The sequence below is a fragment of the Caretta caretta genome, chromosome 7, assembly GCF_965140235.1.
Source record: "Caretta caretta isolate rCarCar2 chromosome 7, rCarCar1.hap1, whole genome shotgun sequence".
In the NCBI taxonomy this organism is placed as follows: Eukaryota; Metazoa; Chordata; order Testudines; family Cheloniidae; genus Caretta; species Caretta caretta.
Window position 1 is genome coordinate 9,462,149 of NC_134212.1, and position 21,838 is coordinate 9,483,986.

The 21,838-nt window shown below is 45.3% G+C and overlaps 1 protein-coding gene across 1 annotated transcript in view; it reads left to right on the forward strand.

Annotated features, from left to right (window-relative positions):
* The window catches only part of MITF (melanocyte inducing transcription factor), a 245,109-nt gene that overhangs the window by 29,353 nt on the left and 193,918 nt on the right, over positions 1-21,838 (forward strand). Inside the window, exon 2 of the mRNA XM_048859195.2 lies at positions 15,925-16,082. The gene's annotated coding sequence lies outside the window, so the exon portion shown is untranslated. The remainder of the gene's footprint in view (positions 1-15,924; positions 16,083-21,838) is intronic.

A 21,838-nucleotide genomic window follows, 5' to 3' on the forward strand; every position in this document is an offset into this window, starting at 1 on the left:
AAGTCCTCCTTTTCTTTATCAGTACTAGTGTCACAATTCAGACGTAGTGGAGAGTTTTTAACTTATCAAATAATCCATTGTAAGCAAGTTTAGCAATACTCCTAGGGTGTGATGTACATATAACCTCCAGCTTTGATAGAATGTACTATATTAGCATCATTGTCTGCTTTGATATAGGATGTCTGTCAAGGTGCTGCATCTCCAAGAATATGCTGGTATTACTATTATATTTTAAAACATTTTATGGAAACTACACAGCTCCAGTGTTTCTTCTGTTTGTATGTTGTTGTTATTTTATTTTTGACAGGAAATTGCTGCCACTTATTCCTCATCTTATCAAGTAAACACAAATCTCTGTTGCATAGGGGGAGTACATTAACCTACTGCCTTAGGGTCTTTGCAGCAAATTAATATCATTCATGCAGCATCATATGGCACTGAGACTGCATTTATAGTGGAAAAAAAGCACATCATGTTTTGGTCTTAGAAGATTGGTCTCTCAGAATGTTTTGGGGAAGTTCAATACTCAGAGCTAGGGCTGGTCAAATATTTGCCATCAAAACTACCATTCAATAAAAGAATGGAGTTTTCAACTAAACTATATATATATATATATATATATATATATATATATATATATATATATATATATATATATATAAAGTGTCTCCTTTCTGCAGAGAATTTAAATTTTGCTTTGAAAAGAGGAACACCCAAAACCCTAAACATTTTAGCTGAAAACTAAACTATTTTGATTCTGAAATGCACCTGCAATGCCTCGTGGGTTGTAGTTTGGGGATGACATTTTCCTCTGCGGGCCAGGCTCCCACACCAGACTTCCTCGCAACCACATTTCAGAATCAAAATATTTCTGGTTTGGGGCCAAAATATTTCAGTTTTCAATTTTTGGCAGAAAACTCAATGTTTTCCACTGGTGGGGATGGGTGGGGACGAATTTTTTCCATCTGGTTCTGCTGAAAACTTCTGAACTTCTCACCATCAACAAAAAGTTGCCCTTCACAGTGGGATGCCATTGTTACACTTGTTAATATGTTATATCATCATCTTGCTTCAGCTTCCTTTAGAACTACTCTGATATGCACAGTCCGCTCCCATTGGCCTCTCAAGTAGCAGCATGTACATAGCAGATTGCACAGTTTGATTCATAAAGCCCTGCAAAATGCAGGAACGGACCAGGTCAAAATGCCTCTATAAAGGATGTGCTGGCAGCTCTGTATCAAAAAAGAAATCTGGCTGTGAATCTTCCATCCAGCATCGCTTTTAACTGAATTGAAGTTGTCAGCTTATTGCGTTCGCTTGAGAAACAGTCAGTGGTTCAAATGTGTTAATCAGTAAACTCAGCAATTGTAATTTAAGCCAGTGGCACCATGCAACATCCACTAAAATCAATGTTGTAACTGATGGGCAGTGAAAGGCCTTTTGGTTTGACTACATTATTTTAAATCCTGTCAAATGGAGCCAACAAAACGTAAAGGATTGTGGAGACGTGTCGTCAGGCTGAGATTTGCAACCCATCCCATCGTCTATGACCTATCCATTTTGGTTATATATTATTCATTACTTCCAGATTATTTTAGCCTGCTGGCATTTGGGCAAATTTTATATTTAAACCACTGGCGCAGGAGGGTATATTTTACACTTGTACTTTGTAAGCTTTGATGTTTGAAGAGAAAATTGTATCGTTTTAAGGGCTCTTGCGTAATGAGACAACCAAGATGAAAAATGAGCAAGCTTGTCACGACGTACTCAGCACATTTGCTTTTTGCTATGAAAACCAGCTGAGCAGCTAATTTTAAAGTAAATTGCCCTTGCTTCTGATGAGAAGATGTTTTGACATTGACACTGACAGTTACCCACTTAGATGGGAATATTTTGGTGGTATTAGAGGGTAAACCAAGCCAGGGATTTCAATGGCCTTCTACATCTAATTTCTACGAACATGGTTTTTACACAGCTAGTGTGGTTCTTTCCCCTTTGGGCATCGAACCCGAGGTAACTCATTATTTTTGGTGTCGAGTAAGCTTCCAATACAAACATCAGTTTGTGGAGTTGCCAGAGGCAGAATGTAATGTGCATCATAAAAAAATTCGGTACCCTAGAAAAATGGTTTTCTGCTTTGACCATAATCTTTTTTGTTATTGACAAAAGCAGATCCTTAAACACTTCAGGGGGAATTTTCAAAAGCTCATCAAGGACATAAATCTGCTCCCATTGAGGTCAATGGGGGCTTTGCCCTTGACTTAACTGGGAGGACAGTTTGTGCTTTAGAAATTCCAATCCTTCTGCTTTTATATGCCAACCCATGGTATTGGGTGGACACCTGAGTTCAAATGAGCTTTGACTTCTAAGTATAGAAGCTAGCATGTGGACTGACAAATAACCAAATAAAAGCTTGGTGATGGCAATCGGAGTGTCATCCTCTTAGACCAAGACTGAATTTGTCCCTTAAATTGTAAGATTCATAGTATAACTCAGCACTCAAGAGATACGTTACTGGTTATATTAGAGCAAGGAGGAGTCTTCAGATTTTACGCTTGATTCTGCCCCATTTTCCTCTGAGGCTGTTGCTTCTGTTTTAAAAAAAGAAGTTCTTAGGTTGGTGCAGGAAATGCGTGCACACAAACACCATTAGCAAATGCTGTCTCCTGTGAAAGTGTTGTGAAAATGTACCTTGGAATATTATCTTATAACTTAGCTTGGTGTCTCCTTCTCAATGAGTATGGTCTCGCTCTTTGTCTCTGAAATCTAACAATGGATGGAATGTTAAAGATGTTTACATGAGCTACAAATGCCAGAAAAAATCTAATTAATATTAGATTTCTACTTCAAACAACAAGATATGAATGCAAGGCTCAATGAAAGTAAATTTAATAGCATTCTTCAGTTTCATGAGGCAGACTATTGGTCCACTGTTGTCTTGAAGGCGATATTCAAGGCACGTTGATCACTGAAGGTCTGTGTCATGCCTTGCACACATCTGCAGGATCAGGTGTGAAGCAAATCCGAAGCCGGACCAGCCAGGGCTGCTCACTCAGCTACAATGACCCACCCTTCAAGCAGAGCCTTCAGTAACTCATCCCTCAAGCATGCTGCAGCAGCCTAGCCCTGCGCAGGACCCAGGTCAGGTGACCCAGACACAGGTATTTCACTCTCAGCACCAGAGCCACAAGTTAGTCTGTGCAACAGCTCCACTTGGCTAGGAACTTTCCTTCAGCCTACCGGTGTTACAGACTCCCTAGGCTTCCTGCCCTCGATCCTGTTCCTGCCCCAGTCTTTACTGAACCTTGTTCCAGCCTGATTCAGCCTTGTCTGAACCCTGTCCTGAGCTCACTCCAGCCCTATTGCTTACACACTCCAGCCTTGAACTTGCCTCCTGTCCTCAGACCCTTGGATGGACTGCAAACCAACTTCAACCTTCAGCCTGCACCTAGGCTCCAGGTATGACCCTGATTTGGCTTGTCTACAGACTCTGACTCTGGTTCTGATCCACAGCCTGTCCTTTGACCCCAATTTCAGCACTGCCCTTGACCCAGTCCCACAGCTATGTCCAGCTTCAACCTTTGGTACCTATTCTCGACCACCGCTCCAACCATCAGGCCTGACCACCTAGATCCCAGAGCCTGACATCAGGGCCTGAGTATGCAGGAGTTTTCATACTGTGCAGTTGTTTACTACCATGCAGTCCGATGGTAAATATTCATGACAAACTGTTGGTGAACAACTTGCCAGACAAGAAATATTTTTTGAAGAAATTAATGCGTCAGATAATATATTATTAGTATTATTTGTGTTATGATAGCACCTGGTGGCCCCATTGTGCCAACAGAGAAGAGTCTCTGTTCCAGAGCTTGCGTTCTAAATAGAAATGGCAGATAAAGATGGGAGAAAGGAAATACTGGCCTTATTTTACAGATAGGGGACTGAGGCACACAGAGATCCAGAGTCTTGCCCATGGTCACACATGGAGTCTGTGGTACAGTTGGGAACTGAACCCAGGACTCCTGAGTCCTACTCCAGTGCCTTAACCACAACATCCTTCTTCTCGCTAAGGTTTGCATCCCTTAGTGAATAATTCACAAACAAAGCCAAAATTCATCAAGTGATGGCGATTTACTTGCCATGCTCTGCTATAGGAGTTTTCAATGTTGTCTCCTTTCTGTGCTTTTCGGTTTCTTGAGGGCACCTTTCTTATGAGAGCTGCATAGAGGACTTGACCTTTTAGAGACAGATTTGTGCTGAAAGTATCTCCTGATGCAGATTCAAGCATTTTCTTTCTAATTTAGTGAAGACCTATTACAACTCTGGATGAAACACATCATATTTTTCATTTGGCTTCATCTGCCAGCATTAATTAGGCAACAATTAAAGGCTTGCTGCTGTGTCTGCTGGGAATATGTGGTAACTTAAAGACTCAATTTTCCTGTTGAACTGATGGATTGTGGATGCTCAGAGTCTGTCTTGGTCAGTTAAACTATTAACATTAAATCTGTGAAATACTGGACTTGAAGGGGAAGTAGCACAAAATACAGAGCCTTAGATTAAGATGTTTCCTGCTGCACCTTTTTGCTGGAGAACTGCTCCAATCAGTTACGGCCGAATTCTTTCACCCGCTGTGTAAAGGCTGAGTCAACAGGCTTAGCATGGAAAGTGCTACAATCTACATAGAAGCTGGTAGAGATGAAATCGCTTGTCCCAGTCTGGAGATATAGTGCACAGCAGCCTCTGGGCTGCAGTGGCCATGGTCTGCTACACTACTGGCATGGCAGTTTGGCCAGTGGAGCCATGTTGTTTATGGACCGCCCCCTCGCTATGGCAGAAAGCTCTCCCCGAGCAGCACTCCATGCTATGCAGAGATACGGAACACACACACACACACTCTGCATTGCCTCTCTTTGCTCTCTCAGTGAACATGCCGCAGAAATGCATCTAAGTGTCGATGGAAGCACAGGCCTGGGAGTCAGACTTTTTGAGTTCTATTGCTTGCCCTACCACTAAATTCCTGGGTGACCTTAGGCAAGATGTCTCTCTGTGCCCCTGTTTCCCGTTCTGTAAAATGGGGATATTAATACTTCCCTAGCTCAGGGAGGACTTGATTCGTGTTACCAGGGTTTATGAGATCCTTGAGTGGAAGGTGCTATATAAGTGCAAGTACCAGAAGAAGAGCTCTGTGTGGGCTCAAAAGCTTGTCTCTCTCACCAACAGAAGTTGGTCCAATAAAAGATATTACCTCACCCACCTTGTTTCATACAAATGCAAGACATTTTTGTGGAGGAGGAGGGAAAGGAGCATGTATATATGTGCAAGGGGAGGCAACATTTGTGCCTTAATTTTAAATTCCTTTGCTACACCCTGATCACTCCTTTACCTCCTGAAGAATTTGTGGCGAAAGCTCAAAGACTGTTAAATTATGCACTATTGGATGGCAAGCACTGCATGAAACATTCTGTCAGGATTTCACCTCTGCCATTTGGTTAACATTTTACTGGTATTAAATCTACAATAATGTGAGCCTTTCACATTCATGTATTAATTTTAAACATTTTCCAAAAACAAGAGACATTCCTGGATGGACTTTATGTCTGCCCATCTCTCTAGTCACTTGGAGCTTTTCCAAATTGCTTTTCAACATTAATGTCACCCAGAGTAAATAGCATCACCCACAGAAGTATAAAGGGAAGGGTGAACAAATGATTCATGGTTTAAAACAGGAGAGAGAAGTTTTACTTTTCCGTGACATATTAAAACAGTCAGATCCTTTAAGAACTCTATCAGTCCACCTGTCTTAATCAAAAACCTCTTTGTATATATAATGAAAGTATAAGACCTTGTAACCACAAGGAGCTGAGATGGTTTTATACATAAAGAACTAAGACCCAGATCCTTAAGGGTATTTATGTGCCTAGCTCCCATTGAGTTTTGCAGATGAACAGTGCTGTATAACAGCAAGGTCCTAGCGTAGGTAATGGTTGCTCAGTCTGACCGCTAAACTTTGGGCCCAAATTGGCTTAACAAAGTAGCTTCACCAGAGTGATAATTGGGAGGTGACATGCAGAGATTCAGTCACAGTTGTGCTAGAGGAAGCAAAGGTGCATGGTAACTGTAGGAGTTGCCAGATCTATTCTAGCTGAGAAGGACAGAGTCAGGCACCAGGCCTCCAGGAGCCTGTGGCAGGAGAGTCTGAGAGAGAAACCCCTAGATGGGCCAGGAGGAAACACTGACCAATCAGGAGCCAGCAGGCTGGTTAAAAAGGCTTGCCTGCTTCTTCTTAGTGGCAGAGCTGGGGAAGACTGGGATGGATGAGGACCAGGAGCTCCAGCTCAAGTGCCTCAGAGCTAGGCCAAAACCTGGTTAGGCCTTGCCTTTAAGCTGCATATGTAGTTTATTTTTATTTTTTGTTAAGGTGCAGACAGCCAAACTCTGAGTTTGTTATTTTGTTATCTCTCTGTTTAGAGACTGACTCTGAGCTTACAACTCAGCCCACCCTATTTCAAGCAGGCAGCCCAAAACCTACAGACTAAGGCAGGGAATGCCTGCAGTACCAAGATCAGTCCCAGGGGGTCACTACAGAGCAGCCCCACCTGCCCCAGGAGATCAAAAGGTATATTGCTCGAGAAAGGGAGATACGATCAGATCAGTCCGGCAAGTAACCTAACATGGCAAAACTTGTCCATTTTGAAATTTTAAATCAGCTACTAAGCTACTAGAACAGGCAAGAATGGAAAAGGAGGAAGAGAAGGAGAAGGGGGGAAATTAACTACAAAACTAGCAAGTGACCAAATGGATGACAAAATTATACTATAAACAGCAACATATGGCAAAGGCTAATTAATAGCTTTAGATGTTGTTTTCATTTCTATTGAAGCCTTCCTTGATTTATCTTACTGCATCAAATATTTTTTCCAGCTATTCTTTCTTATGAATTCTGCCCAAGGTAATCAGAATTCTTCTGGCAGAAGTACAATGTAACGAAATGGCAAATACTGCATTACTAACCCCTGTAATGGAAGTAAACATCTTTCTTTTGTGCAAGCAGAAAGCAATATAACACAGAATTTCCCCCTAGGAATAGCGCAGCCTCTTGCAATGCAAAGTGTTTTGAAAGCATTCATTTTGATCTCAAGGGTTTTTTTTGTTGCACAAGATATATATATCAGACACTTAGCAGAGTTTGTATGTCTGTTCAATATTGGTTATTTTAATACATGCATAATTTTAAAAAAAGATTCTCACCATTTTGAAGAACACAAACCTTATTTTGTTTTAGAAAAGTAAACAGAGACTTGCAGCATGTTCACAAAATACATAATTTGGAGTCTGATCCAGCTTCCCTTGAATTTGGTGGAAACACTCGAATTTACTTCAGTTGGAGATGGATTAGGGTAAATTTTTTGGAAGACTTTAATTGCCTAAATCACTTTTGGAAAGGGGATTTAGGGTCCTAAATCAGTTAGGAACTTTTGAAAATTATACTGGGCCTTTTAGTTTCATGATTACCATTGGCTGCCATATAGTCAATGGAGCTTTTTTCTGTAGCCACATGTGAAATCTTTGTACCAGTCAATTCATCATCATTTTGCCTTTGGAGGTAGATAACATTGATTTAGTTGGGGTTGGTCCTGCTTTGAGCAGGGGGTTGGACTAGATGACCTCCTGAGGTCTCTTCCAACCCTAATCTTCTATGATTCTATGAACATAGCCGGGATATTCCCAGTGTTACCTACACTTAGTCTAGGGGATCCCACCAGCACCACTGTAACATTTATCCTTTGTCACAACTTTACCGATGACAGAATTACTGGGACAATCTGTCCATAAGTGGGGTCACATAAGCTTGTTACAAGTACTTACAGTAATAACTATTTCAGACAGGACCATCATGATGTTTTAATGTAAAAGTGGATGGATGGGGTCCTCATGATTACAAAACTGAGGAAATGGCATTTTTATATGCCATACTCCAATGCTTTTGTCCTTAGGCAGAGTGATCTGTGATGTATTGACATAAATTGGAATAAGATTGTAAAAATGCTCGTTTCCCCACTTGGCTTTCTCATAAATATGGGCTGTTCCTCATGAGAGTAGAGAGTGTTTAAAAACATTTCAATAAAATCAATAACACAACACTACAGAAGAGGGAGACAGTAAGATCTGTATTTTAACTAAATATTCGTTAGTTACCTTCTGATGTCAAGTTGCTGAACTTCCCCTCTGTGAGAGAGCCTTATTAGAGACTACTAATCTGCCAACCCTCTTAGCTTTTGGGTCATCTGCAATGTCATTAGTATTCTACTCTTGCCTGGAAACCAAAGGAGAAATGTAATTAAAATGCAATGTGACAATGCACGTCAGATAAAAAGGGTCCCGTCTGCACAAAATCTTTGCTAAACTCATGTGCATTTCTTTGTTTATCACTTACTTATGTTGCTATCTAACATTAATATTAATAAAATTAATATTTAAAAAAGGAGGTCAGAACTTTTGCAATGTGCTATTGTCAATCACATTTTAATTATTTTTCTGGTCATTAATGCCCTATGCTATTGGTTGCCCTAAGGATAAAGGAAATCATCTAGCTATTAGTTACATTTTAGGGCCTGGATGCTCTGTGTAACAGTGCGCTGGTCCTGAGCACATGCGTGGCCCAGTGCGCCTGTTCCAACTCTAGCCCTTTAAAGAAATTGCCATGAAGTAAGGGAAATGGGAGTCCTGGGAGTGACAGTCATTTAACCAGCCAAAGTACATAAGGAGAGCCAGTGGCTCAGTTAAGAGAAAGACTCTGAGTGAGTGTGAGGTTTGCCTTAGTTTCCAAGCACACGGTCTGAGGAAGGAGATGAGCAGGAGCGGCAGCTGAGACCCTGGAGAGGTTTTATCTATTGAGGAAGCTGGAGGAAGGCTTGTAGAGCAGTGGTCTCCAATCTTTTTAAGCACAAGTATCACTTTTTGATTTTAAGATCAACTCAGGATCTACCCCGCCCCTTCCCCAAGGCCCCGCCCTACTCACTCCCTTCCACCTCCCTCCGTCGCTCGCTCACCCCTACCCTCACTCACTTTTACCGGGCTGGGGCAGGGGGTTGGGGTGTGGGAGGGAGTGTAGGCTCTGGGGTGGCCTAAGCACTTCAATTTCTAATATGTAAAATCGGGATGATAGTATTTACCTACTTCACTGCGGAATTGTGGGGATATATTCACACATGATTTTGAGATGCTCAGATCTGGCAGTACTGGGGATCCTTACAAGTACCTAGGTTAACCTAATTTTCTTCCTGTGGACAGATCATAGATCAGACATCTGTAGAACGCTTAGCACTGGGGATTTGCCTGAATAGAAAGAGCAGAATCAGGACACTAACGTTTTGCTCTTTCCTTTAAGAGCATGATTGTTGAGAGGGATATTTCATAACAAATAGTGGAATGATGATTACCTGTATCAGATCACAATATGTAAGACATGGGAAGTCATAGAGGTTTTGAATGATTACTGACAAGGCTCCTGAACTCATGTGAGGCTTTTCAAGAACTCACAAAGACCTACCAGTTTGAACACATCATCGCCTTGCCAAAATACCCAAAGACTAATGGGATGGCAATAAGAGCTAGTAAGACAATGACTGATCTCCTAAAGACAGCACAACATGATAAAGATTCATATCCAGACCTATTGGATATTAGAAATATACTAACAGAAGCATTGCTAATGGACCAACGGACATGAACTTTCTTTCCCAACACCTTAGAAGCTCTAACCTAAGCAAATACTACACTTAAATGTCACTGGCAGAAAGGCAAAATCACAATAATATTACTAAGACAGACATAAAACTAACATCCACACTTACAGTGTGGTAGCTAGAATCCCAGAGACTAGACAATCAGCTGGAAGCCAGCGAGAGTTGTTACCACCCCAGAAGAGCCTGGATTTAGAGTGTGAAATAGTCAGAGATACCAGAGAAATAACTGAGATTTAATTGAAACACTGGAGGGATCCCAGATTCCTGTTGCTACAGGTGTGAAAGGTGAAAACTCCGTTAATGAAGAAGCAGACGAGGGAACAAAAGCCTTGGGATCAGTGCCAGAAGAATCGTCACAGGCAATAGTGATGACCAGCACTCACCATGTGCATAGATGTACGGAACCAGTAAAATCCAGGTCGCCCAAACGGAGGAGCCTGATGGATTGCTGAAGCCACAACACAACCACTGTCTTGGATGGGAAGGACAGGCAAAAGGACCTAGCATCTAATGTCCAATGGAGATATTGCTTCCTTTGAGTAGAGAAACTGGGACCTGAGGACAAAATATCTTTGGGATCCAAAAAGGTCTGCGCTCCCTGCAAAGCTAGTGATTGTACCTGTGATGTTAATTCTCAGACAGCACATACTTATAACCAAGAAATAAAGAAGCCACAGAGGAAGAATGCAAGGATAGGGGACCTGTTGCCAGTTTGTGCATGACTATGCTAATGCATGTTTTGTGCCTCTGAGTGTGTTCACCGTGCACAAGAGATCTAACTTGTTGCATCCCAGCCCAGAATCCCCATAATATCAAGCACTGCAGCCACTCCACCTCTCATACACTCAAAACGGGGTCCTGCACTGGGAGGCAGCATAGGGCTGTTCACAGGAGCTCCATGCTATGGCTGCACAGGAGAAGTTCTCCTCTGGCCAGGGGTGCTGTACTAACGGCTGCTATAAGCTGCCAAAGCAAGTGGCATAATCTATCCATCAGTGATTCTGGAGGCCTGGAGAGACTTCTGTCTAGCTGTGTGATCATACAGTTAATTAGAAAGTGCCAGGCCTTCTCTCCTGATAAGACTGATGCCCAGTTGCTTATTAAATATCCCAGAGAGAAGCAAGGCAGACAGTCAGCAGGCTGCATAGCAATATGTCAAGTGTTTTGGGTGAAGACCCATAGCACAGAGCAGATTTTCTTAAATTCCAGCAAAACTGCATGGAACTCACTAATGCGTCTTGGAAGGATGAAGTGAATACAAAAGATGAGCTGAGTAGATCCAGCTGGTATCCTAATCCATGTTTCCAGGGAGGAGAAGTGTCTCAAACACAGCACTCATGGCGCTGAGCCAGCCCCAAGGTAGTGGCATTACTACATGAATAGCGTTGACTTAACTATAAAGAGGAGATTGTGAACAATATGGTTAAGATGCTAGTTCTTTAAGTCTTTGGGACCTGGCCATCGCACGAGCCTTACAAATGTCACCGGGAGACAAAGGACACTTTTCCAAATCATAACGAGGATTTAAAATATTACGGCTTCCTCAATTCTGAGAAATCCTAAGAATTCCCAAGAATCTTACTAGCTGGCATCATCAAACATGAGGCGTGACATGAGGATAATTTTCTTGTCCTATTGTTGACACAACCATTTATTTCTCAATCCCCTTCCCCTTGGGTCAAAGCCTGTTGAAATCAATGAGAACCTTTCCACTGATTCCAAAGGGATTTGGATCAGGTCCTTCGTCTGTGATATCCCCTTGAGCCACGAATTGTGCCTTCTTCTCTTTAGAAAGCATCCAACTCACGGTGGGTGTTACTGGAAATAATTAATAATCCGCACAGCCTATGTCAGTGCCACACTTTCTCAGTGTAGTGCTGGACATGACCCTGTTTTTGTAAGTTTTCACATGGCATTTCCAAATAAATACCTTCATGATCACATATTTAACAATCAAAAATGTCAGGTAGATTTAGAAACTCCACAACATTAACATCTTCCCTCAGAACACCATCCTTGTCTCCATGGCTGTCACCTTCCCATACACCAACATCCCTCACCATGAAAGCATCACTGCCTGCCTCAGATACCTACAAGATAATGAACGATGCTTGGAAATCCATCCTAAAGTCATCCATTTTCTCCTCACCCAAAACAACTTCACATGTAACAACAAACACTTTGGCCAAACCATGGGAATAGCCAGGGCACTAGGATGGCCCCCTAATATGCAAACCTCTTCCTGGCCACCTCAAGGAAGAATTTCTGGCAGAATGCAGCACAAAACCAATGATATACCTGAGATACAGCGATGATATTTCAATCCTTTGGACAGATGAGCTAAACTCTCTCATAGATTCCCACCACAACTTCAACAACCACCCCCCATCCATCAAACTCTCTCTAGAACACTCCCACAGAACCATCAACTTCTTAGACACCACAATTAGGTTCAACAATGGAACTCTGCAGATGAAGAAATCCACAAATCGCCTGCGATGGGGTGTCTGCCCCACACTGTGTTCTCAGGTGTTAATAGAGCCCTAGGGAGGCTACGCAGGAGGCAGCCAATCACAGAAGGGCTTATAGGAGCAGCCAATCAGGGCCAGGCAGGCCCATATAAGAAGAGCTGCAGTACAGAGCAGGGGAAGTCACTCCCTGGAGCTTGAGGAGGGGGAGGACTGGCTGCCTTGCAGTCTGAAGGCAGCAAGCACCCTGGACAGAGCAGTGCTGCAGACAGAGACCCAGGGAGCTAAAGGCAGCTCCTGGTGGGCTGCAGGAATCTGCAGGCTGAGGCCCTGAGGCAAGGGCAAAGAGGGTGCTGGGGCCACGGGGAAGTGGCCCAGGGACGTCTACAGAGGAGTCAGAGAAGATGCAGCAAGTGGCGGCCATCTACAGGGTCCCTGGGCCGGGACCTGGAGTAGCGAGTGGGCCTGGGTCCCTCCTGCCCCCACTTGACACTGAGGAAATGGCTGGACTGAGGGACTGTGATACTGTCCTCCAGAAGGGGGAAACACGGAGTGTGGCGCAGCTGGAGGGCTGTGTCATGAAGAGGATGCCACGGTCCTGGGAGTGACATGGGTCCCTGGAGCAGAAGTGATGGTGATGAGACATCACCAGAAGAGGGCACACTGGCATACAGAGCTATTCCCCAGGACAGCCAGCAGGAGACACTGCAGTGGTGAGTCGAACCCCGTCACATCGCCATCTCCACAGATCCAGCAACCACCCAGATGCACCAAGAAGTCTGTTATCTACAGCTAGGCACTCAGATACCACAGAATTTGCTATGAAGAGAAAGTCTGGGATACACACACAAACACTCTTAAAACCACCTTCCCTAAACAAGGACACTCCACCAGAGAAGTAGGATCGTTTTATAGAATGGGTCACTCAAATAATCTGGGAGAATCTTCTTCAATACAGAAAAAAAAATCCACTGACTTCACATGCCTAGTTGTCACCTTCTGTCCCACACTAGAACACCCAAGGGGTATCTTCAAATAATTAAAACCCATACTTGATGGGGGGGGCCACATCCTGAAAGAAACTACCTCTTCTGGCTTTCAAACAACCCCCTAACCTTGCCCAGTTCATCAATAGAAGTAAGCTTCACACAGATCAGGACATACCAACTCAAAGCAACATCAGGCCCTGTCAGAACAACAGATGCAAATCCTGAAGACATATCTCTACTGCCGTGACAATCAACACCCCCCAGCAACAAACCCTCAAGATCCCTGGGTCCTACACATGCCTATCACAACATGTGCTATACCTCATCCAGTGCATCAACTATGAGAACAGCAACAACTGTGTGAATCAAACCAGACAGTCACTTTGCTCTTGAATGAACTCACACAGAAAAATGACAAAAGGCAACCTATCACCCATGGGCAAACACTTTTCACAAAGTGATCACACCATATCTGACCTCTCATCCTCAAAGGAAACCTGCACAACACTTTCAAAAAATGATCCTGGAAACTTAAATTCACAACTATACTATATACTAAAAACCATGAACTTAACAGAGACACTGGTTTATGGTTCATTACAACAATTTGTGACACATCATACTGTCTGCTAACCCTTAATTGCCTACTTCATTTTAACTGAGCTCCTACAGCATATGTGAACCTCTTGTGCTTAACCATCTGTTCCGCCTTGTATTTAGCTTGGCACTCTGGTACCTTCTCCAGAACTGAGGAAGACCTCTGTAAAGCTCAAAAGCTTGTCCCTTCCACCAACAGAAGTTGGTCCTTTAAAATATATTTCTTTACCTACCTTGTCTCTCTCATATGTGTCAGTCAGTTTATTTCAGTGACACTTCCTAAGATAATTGCAGATGTCTGCATGTGTACTGTGTCTTATCTTTCTCAGTAATAATCATTGTCTTCTGGTTATTTAATATTTTCCAAGAATGGCAGGGAGTTAGGACTCTTTAGAAGTGGCATCCATAGTGGTGTTGTAATGATTAATAGGTTTGTACTGTGCTCCTCACAGCTGACTGCCAGGGGGCTTCATCTTGCAGAGTGCTGAGCCCCTTATCTTCCATGTACTAAGAGAATTCTCCAGTTGATCTAAGAGAACTGTTGGCAATAAAGCTCTGTGGATGAGCTCTTCTCCCTGATAGAGCAGAAATCCTTTCTCCATCATAAGTACTAAAGGCATCTTTGTTAAATATAAGATGTAACATTAACTCTCTCTACCTCTTTTAGTAATATAGTTCAGTACGATTTAACAAACAATAGTTTTGTGGACTTAAACATGGTGTCAAGATCACAAAACTCATCAATTATATACAGACACACACACATGACCAGACATCCTGATATTATTGGAACCGTGACCATCCCAATATTAGGGATTTTGTCTTATACAGGACTCTAGTCTTTCCCATCTACACCCCCAGTCCCAATTTTTCACAGTCACTATCTGGTCCCCCTAACACACCCCTACCTCCTGAGACTCAGAATGGAATAACACATACCAGCTGTATTTAGAATCTATGTGGATTTAGACTGTTAAGATATAGGCCAAACTCAGGAAATTACCTTGCTAACAGCTCATTGACTATTTCCATATATGGTATTTGTCACTGTTGCTACAAACAAATTCATGGGAAATTTAATTAAGTTCTCAAGAAAAAACAAATGGCTTTTTATCTATTAAGGGTACTGGCCAAGTTTATTTCTGGCATGTTTCCTTGTCCCATAAAGGTTTTCGGTAGGTTATTTGCCCCTGAGTAACCTTGTTACTAAATTAAGCCTGCGGCCTACATTAGCTCACTATGTACAACAGAAAATGTTGTTAACTTCAATGCACTGCACCTGCAACAAGGGATGCTTTAAATATTTTAAAGCCCTGGTTCTCAAATAACACTTGTGGAGATATATTTATTTATTTATTTCCCCCCTGTGGATCTTCTACATCCTGAAACAGATGTATCCAAATTATGCAGTCAGCAACATGCATCTGGGCAGCTTCTCCTGCCCATGATGTATACAAATATTCTTGGAAAGAAATTCCTGAAATAAAGAATGGAACAAATAACAATAACTATCAATAAGACAGGGCAAGATGAGACAATCAATTGGCTGTAGAATGCACATTTTCCCCTTATTCAAAACAGTGATGTGTCAGAAGGCATCACACAAGAGGCAGGATAGCATGGACCTATTTTGACAAAATATTGGCTTCTCTCTGTTGCTTGTTTAGGCAGGGATAGGGCACAGCCATGAATCTAGAAGAGTTTAGTTCTATGGGAAAGATAAGCAACAGTGCTATCTGATGCTCTTTGAAAAATCTTTATGCATATGCATACAATATATAATCTGACTGGAAGAGATAAGAGGTGAATTTGGTTTAGTAATATATATTGAGATGGCACTGTGCGCACAGGAAACATTACTGCCCTGTTCCAGTGTGGGCCAGCAACTTCCTGTTCCTTTGGTCATTCAAAACTAAGCCCTAACATTGCCAGCTGTTCCACGTGGGGAAAGGGCCTCCGTTGGTTTCACTGGGGTTCCACACAGGCCACAGAAGTTCACACACACAGAGATCAGCTTGCTGGATTGGGGCTTACTTTAGCACATCTTTACCCCCAAGTGAATGCTGTCCTGGTATAGAAAGTGTGAACATTGTGTAACGGATGGGAATTGGTCAATTTCAGGGTATGTGCTGGGAGAAGAGGCACCTGATAATACTATGTAGGCTGCAGCTGACACCTTTGGAACTACCCGGAAACGGAAGACACGATGACTGGACAGTGTCAGATACCTGTCCCTCACAGGCATTCTTCCCTGTAACATGAAAGTGGCAACCTGCTTGGTAAGTGGAGTATGTCTCTTGCTGTGAGTATATTAAACCAGTGCCCTATGAGCTGTGTTGGCTGCTGCTGAGTTTCCAAGTGCAGTTTAAGGTGTTAGGTTTGACCGCTAAAGCCCTAAATGACTTAGGTCCTTACTACCTGAGACCCCGTGCGAAACTCCCACAGCTCAGACTGGCAGAAGTGCTTGAGCGGAAGCCCTATTAGAGTAATAGAGGAGCTACTGGGTGGTATTTTTTTTTATTTTTTTTTTTAGGGCCTTGCTGAATTGGAATAAAGTCCCTATCCTGCACCCTTTTGGTCTAAAATAGCTTGAATCTGATGACTTTTCAGGGACTTTGCATAGCTCATCCTTCTCCCTAGGCAGTTCAGAATGGGAGATGAAGGGGCTGTCCTGCTGGACAAATGCACTGTATCACCAGCTCACGTCATAATGTGATTATGTGTCAGGGGTCTCAAAATATATTTCCAAAGAGCTAATGTTCTGCAAGTCCCTTGCAGAATTTTGGATAGCCCCATTAAATACAGAACTATCCTATAGAATCTGAGACGTTATTTACTGAAAGCTAAGATTCCTTTTACAAATTCAGTTGCTCTTGTTAATTCCCAGTGGATGTTCAAAGGTTTTACTTCTTTGGTCTTTCTAACACAGATATGTGTTTCTGACCCATCTATGATTCATAGTTAAGCTGTTGTTTTGTGTGGTGAGGATTTTATGCTGAAGGATATTGACTTGGCGTAAATCACATGGACATCTTAATTATTTCAATTTGAGCTTGGATAAATTAGCCAAAAATCAGCTGTACAGCCTTTACCATGGTAGCTGCTTGATTCAGAACAAGGCCTTAAAATGAAGATAATGACACAACCAAAGAGATCAAGGCACAAAAAGGTTAATTCCTTTGAGAGAGGGAGCTCCTCTTATATTTCTGGACTGTTTAAGTCCTTGCTTTTTTAGGACAAAATAATCACCTATTTAAATGAGAACGCGAACACATGGTAAAATCTCAGATTATATCCTGTGATTTGGAAAATACCAAGCCAACCCTGATTGTTAGGATAGCTCCCAAAATATTCAGTCATATGGAAGAAAATCCAACGTTGTGCTGCCCACGATCTGTCATACTTAATTACATTTATAATTACTTAGTCTGAAAATATTTAATTTGATGTTCCATTCTAATCATCACACTCTCCTGGTTATTGTACAGTTTGGTTGATATTTGCAAAACTATTTACTTCGAGCTGGAAAATCATTTGGAAAGTGATTTAAATACAAAGTGAAGGGTGCAAATCTGTCAGGCTTTTTTGTTTGTTTGTTTGTTTTGTTTTTCTGTTTTTTAACATGAAACCACTTTTAGATATTGCTGATAGATTTTCTTGAGCTATATCCTAAGCTGGCAGGGTAGCCAAACTGAACAAATCTTTAGTCTGTGCTGCCCTCTGCTGCTAAGATCACTAAATGGCAATTATTTCCATGTATGTAATGTAGAAGATGAAATGTTTCTCACCTTTATATTTAGAACAGCGGTTCCTAAACTGTGGGGTGCGGTACCCGTGCTGGCCGGCTATGTTGTGCTGGCTATTTCTCCTTTTTTGGATTAAAAGACAGCTAAAACTATATTGAATACTCTCCTACTATACGTTCCCAAGTAAAGAAAGGTTGTAGCTGACATATGGATGTCATTCAATCACCCAAGTAGTCCATGCAATCACAAATGAGAGGAAGGAGAGGTGTCTACAGAACAATCACTCTCTTAAGTGACTGAACTTGGAAGCTTAGAAGCCCTGGCATGGAACATATGTGGTGTTAGTAGTTAGGTGATCCGTCTTCTCTGCTTTAAGGTAATTGAAAGCTAGAGTCAAACGCCAAAGCTGGGAGTTTAAGGCCTTCATTTCCCATTCTGAACTGCTGGGGAGGGACTCTGGACTAACTAAAGACTGCAGGATTTGGACCCTGATATGCAAACTTAACTAAGTCCCAAATCCTGCAACATTTAGGGTATGTCTGCACAGCACATAAAACCAGTGGTGAGCTGCGGCCGGTTCGCACTGGTTCGCACTAACTGGTTGTTAAATTTTGAAGCAGTTTTAGAGCCGGTTGTTAACGCACTTCCCTGCAGGGGGTGCTGAGGCTTTGAAGGGCTCCGGCCGGGAAGTGATGTAATTCCTCCTCCGGCCGCCGGGGGCGCTGCTCTGCGGGAGCCATGTGGGCTGCCGCCTGGCCCTGGGCACGAGCCCTGGGGCTGCTGCTGCTCCCCCGACCCCTGGCCCTGGGGCTCCCGCGGCTGCTTGGTGGGTCCGTGGCTGCTCTGCTCAGCCTGGGCTGCGTCCTGCTGCTCCGAGCCGCTCTCCCCACGAGCACCCACCACCCTCCCGCAGCCAGCCCCTGCCTCCAGCCACCCCCTGCACCCCCTGCCCTGCCTCCAGCCACCCCCGCACCCCCTGCCCGCAGCCAGACCCTGCCTCCAGCCACCTCCGCACCCCCTGGCTGCAGCCAGCCCCTGTCTCCAGCCACCCCCGCACCCCCTGCCCGCAGCCAGCCCCTGCCTCCATCCACCCCCGCACCCCCTGGCTGCAGCCAGCCCTTGCCTCCAGCCATCCCTGCACCCCCTGCCCTGCCCTGCCTCCAGCCACCCCCGCACCTCCTGTCTGCAGCCAGCCCCTGCCTCCAGCCACCCCCGCACCCCCTGCCCGCAGCCAGCCCCTGCCTCCAGCCACCCCCGCACCCCCTGGCTGCAGCCAGCCCCTGCCTCCAGCCACCCCCACATCCCCTGCCCTCAGCCAGCCCCTGCCTCCAGCCACCCCCGCACCCCCTGCCCTCAGCCAGCCCCTGCCTCCAGCCACCCCCTGCACCTCCTGCCCTGCCCGCAGCCAGCCCCTGCCTCCAGCCACCCCCGCATCCCCTGCCTGCAGCCAGCCCCTGCCTCCAGCCACCCCCGCACCCCCTGCCTGCAGCCAGCCCGTCTCCAGCCACCCCCGCACCCCCTGCCCGCAGCCAGCCCGTCTCCAGCCACCCCTGCACCCCCTGCCCTCAGCCAGCCCGTCTCCAGCCACCCCCACACCCCCTGCCTGCAGCCTGCCCCTGCCGCACCCCCTGCCCTGCCCACAACCAGCCCCTGCCTCCAGCCACCCCCGCATCTCCCCGGCCGCAGCCAGCCCCTGCTGCACCCCCTGTCCTGCCCTGTATCCAGCCAACCTCTGCCGCACCCCCTGCCCTGTCTCCAGCCAACCCCTGCCGCACCCCCTGCCCTGTCTCCAGCCAGCCCCACACCCCCTGCCCACAGCCAGCCCCTGTCTCCAGCCACCCCTGCACCCCCTGGCCACAGCCAGCCCCTGCCGCACCCCCTGTCCTGTATCCAGCCAACCCCTGCCGCACGCACCCCCCTGCCCGAAGCTAGCCAGCCCCACACCCCCTGTCTCCAGCCAGCCCCACACCCTCATGCCCTGCCTGCAGCCAGCCCCTACCTCCAGTCAGCACCTGCCCTGCCTCCAGCCAGCCCCACACCCCTTGCCTCCAGCCAACCCTGTACCCTCCTGTCTCCAGCCAGCTCCGCACCCCCTGCCCTGCCCCCAGCCAGCCCCGCACCCCCTTGCCTCCACCCAACCCTGCACCCTCCTGTCTCCAGCCAGTTCCGCACCCCCTGCCCTGCCCACAGCCAGCCCCGCACCCCCTGCCTCCAGCCAGCCCCACACCCCTTGCCTCCAGCCAACCCCTGCACCCTCCTGTCTCCAGCCAGCTCCGCACCCCCTGTCCTGCCCGCAGCCAGCCCCGCACGCCCTTGCCTCCACCCAACCCTGCATCCTCCTGTCTCCAGCCAGCTGCGCACCCCCTGCCCTGCCCGCAGCCATCCCCGCACCCCCTGCCTCCAGCTAGCCCTGCCCCACGCCCCTGTCTGCAGCTGGCCCCACATCCACTGGTGCCCTGCAGTTCCCAAGGCAGTAACCCTGCACACCTGCTTCAATGAGAGGGGCAAGGAGCAGCTGGGACCCACACATGTGCACACCCTAGGGTGACCAGACAGCAAGTATGAAAAATCAGGACAGGGGGTAGGGGGTAATAGAAGCCTATATAAGAAAAAGACCCCAAAACCAGGACATCTGGTCACCCTAGCACACCCCCAGGGAGTGGTGGGAACCCACACATGTGAACCGGAGCTCATTTCTAGTTCAGGCCCATCTTTTTTAAAAAGGGACTTTATGCAGGGTTAACATACGTCCGTATTTTCCCAGACATGTCATACTTTTTGGTTCTTAAATTGCCAAAAGTTTCCCAGGGTTGCCTGGGAAAATACGGCCGTATGGCAACCCTCCTGGTACAAAAAATACATACTGGGGCACATCCCTTAAATCAGAACTTTTTATAGGGAACCGGTTGTTAAGATTTTGGCAGCTCATCACTGCATAAGACCCCCGCGGCCATGAGTCTCAGAGATCGGGTCAACTGAGTCAGGCTTGTGGGGCTTGCACTGTGGGGCTAAAAATAGCCATGTAGCAGTTTTGGCGTGGACTGGAACCCATGCTCTGAAACCTGGTGAGGGGGAAGGTCTCAGAACCCTGGATCCAGCCCCAGCGGGAACATCTCCATGGCTATTTTTAGCCTTGTAGTGCAAGTGAACACAAATCAGTTGACCTGGGCTCTGAGACTCAACCACGGGTTAGGTGTTTTGCTGTATAGATGTAGCCTTAGACACGTTGAACTCAGTGGAACTACTTGCCTGCTTAAAGATAAGCGTGTGCATAGTGCTTTGTTGAATGGAAATAGGCTTATTTGCATGCTGAAAGCATATGTGCACTTGATGTGTCTTGCAGAATTGAGGCTTATCTCCCTTTATGTACTCTTTATGGCACTTTTAGGGTGTGGGTGGTGGTGGTGGTGGGGGAATGGCATATGCTACATCTAAAGAGAGAACTCAAAACGTAGCACTGAGCATCCTAGAAAGTAGGGAAGTTCAGACATGAACCTCTGGATTTGTTATGCTGTAGGCCCACTACAACTGAAGCCTCCAACGGCTCTTGAAATGGTTCTAAATTAGAAGAATGGCCCTTTTGTATTTGAGTTGAAAGTCATTTTGAAGCTACTGCACAATCCTGCTCTGCCCTATAACTGGCTGTTTTCATTCAGAAAGAATAGAAAATTGAGCATTTCAATGAGGGCCAGACCCAAAGCCCTTTGACTTCAAAAGCCTGATTTGACTTCACTGGGCTTTGGTTCAGACCCTGTCCAGAGTAATCTGCACTTGAAATGACTGTACCCAAACCCGTCTTTCAGTAAAGATAATGGGATGCCACAGGACTGAGATACCAATCATCTAACTATACACAGCCAATTTGGGAGCGGAGCCTGGGTCTAATACCAACAAAAGCAAATGTGATGTGGAGGTGATGCCTTGGGAAAGAAATAGGGCCATTTACGTGAACGAGAGCTTCAGGCACATGGCAAATCTTAAAAACTGCAGACAGCTTTCCCCCTAAAGACCTCAAGAAGGAGAAATGTTAAAAAGGGGATGGGATGTGACAGAGATCCAAGTCCACCCCACCTCTCCAAGAATGAACAGCGATGAATATCTGATGATGAATTGCATATGAATAGGTTCTCCTGCTCTCTTGCACACATTCTCTTTGATGTGAATAGCCCAGCTATTTTCTATGGGAGCAGAGTGGATGCTGTGTTTGGGTTACTCTGCTGCTACCGAACAGATGAAGTGCTTATAGTAAACTGTCTCCCCCTTGATGTGACAGGTTGGCAGCCCCAAAC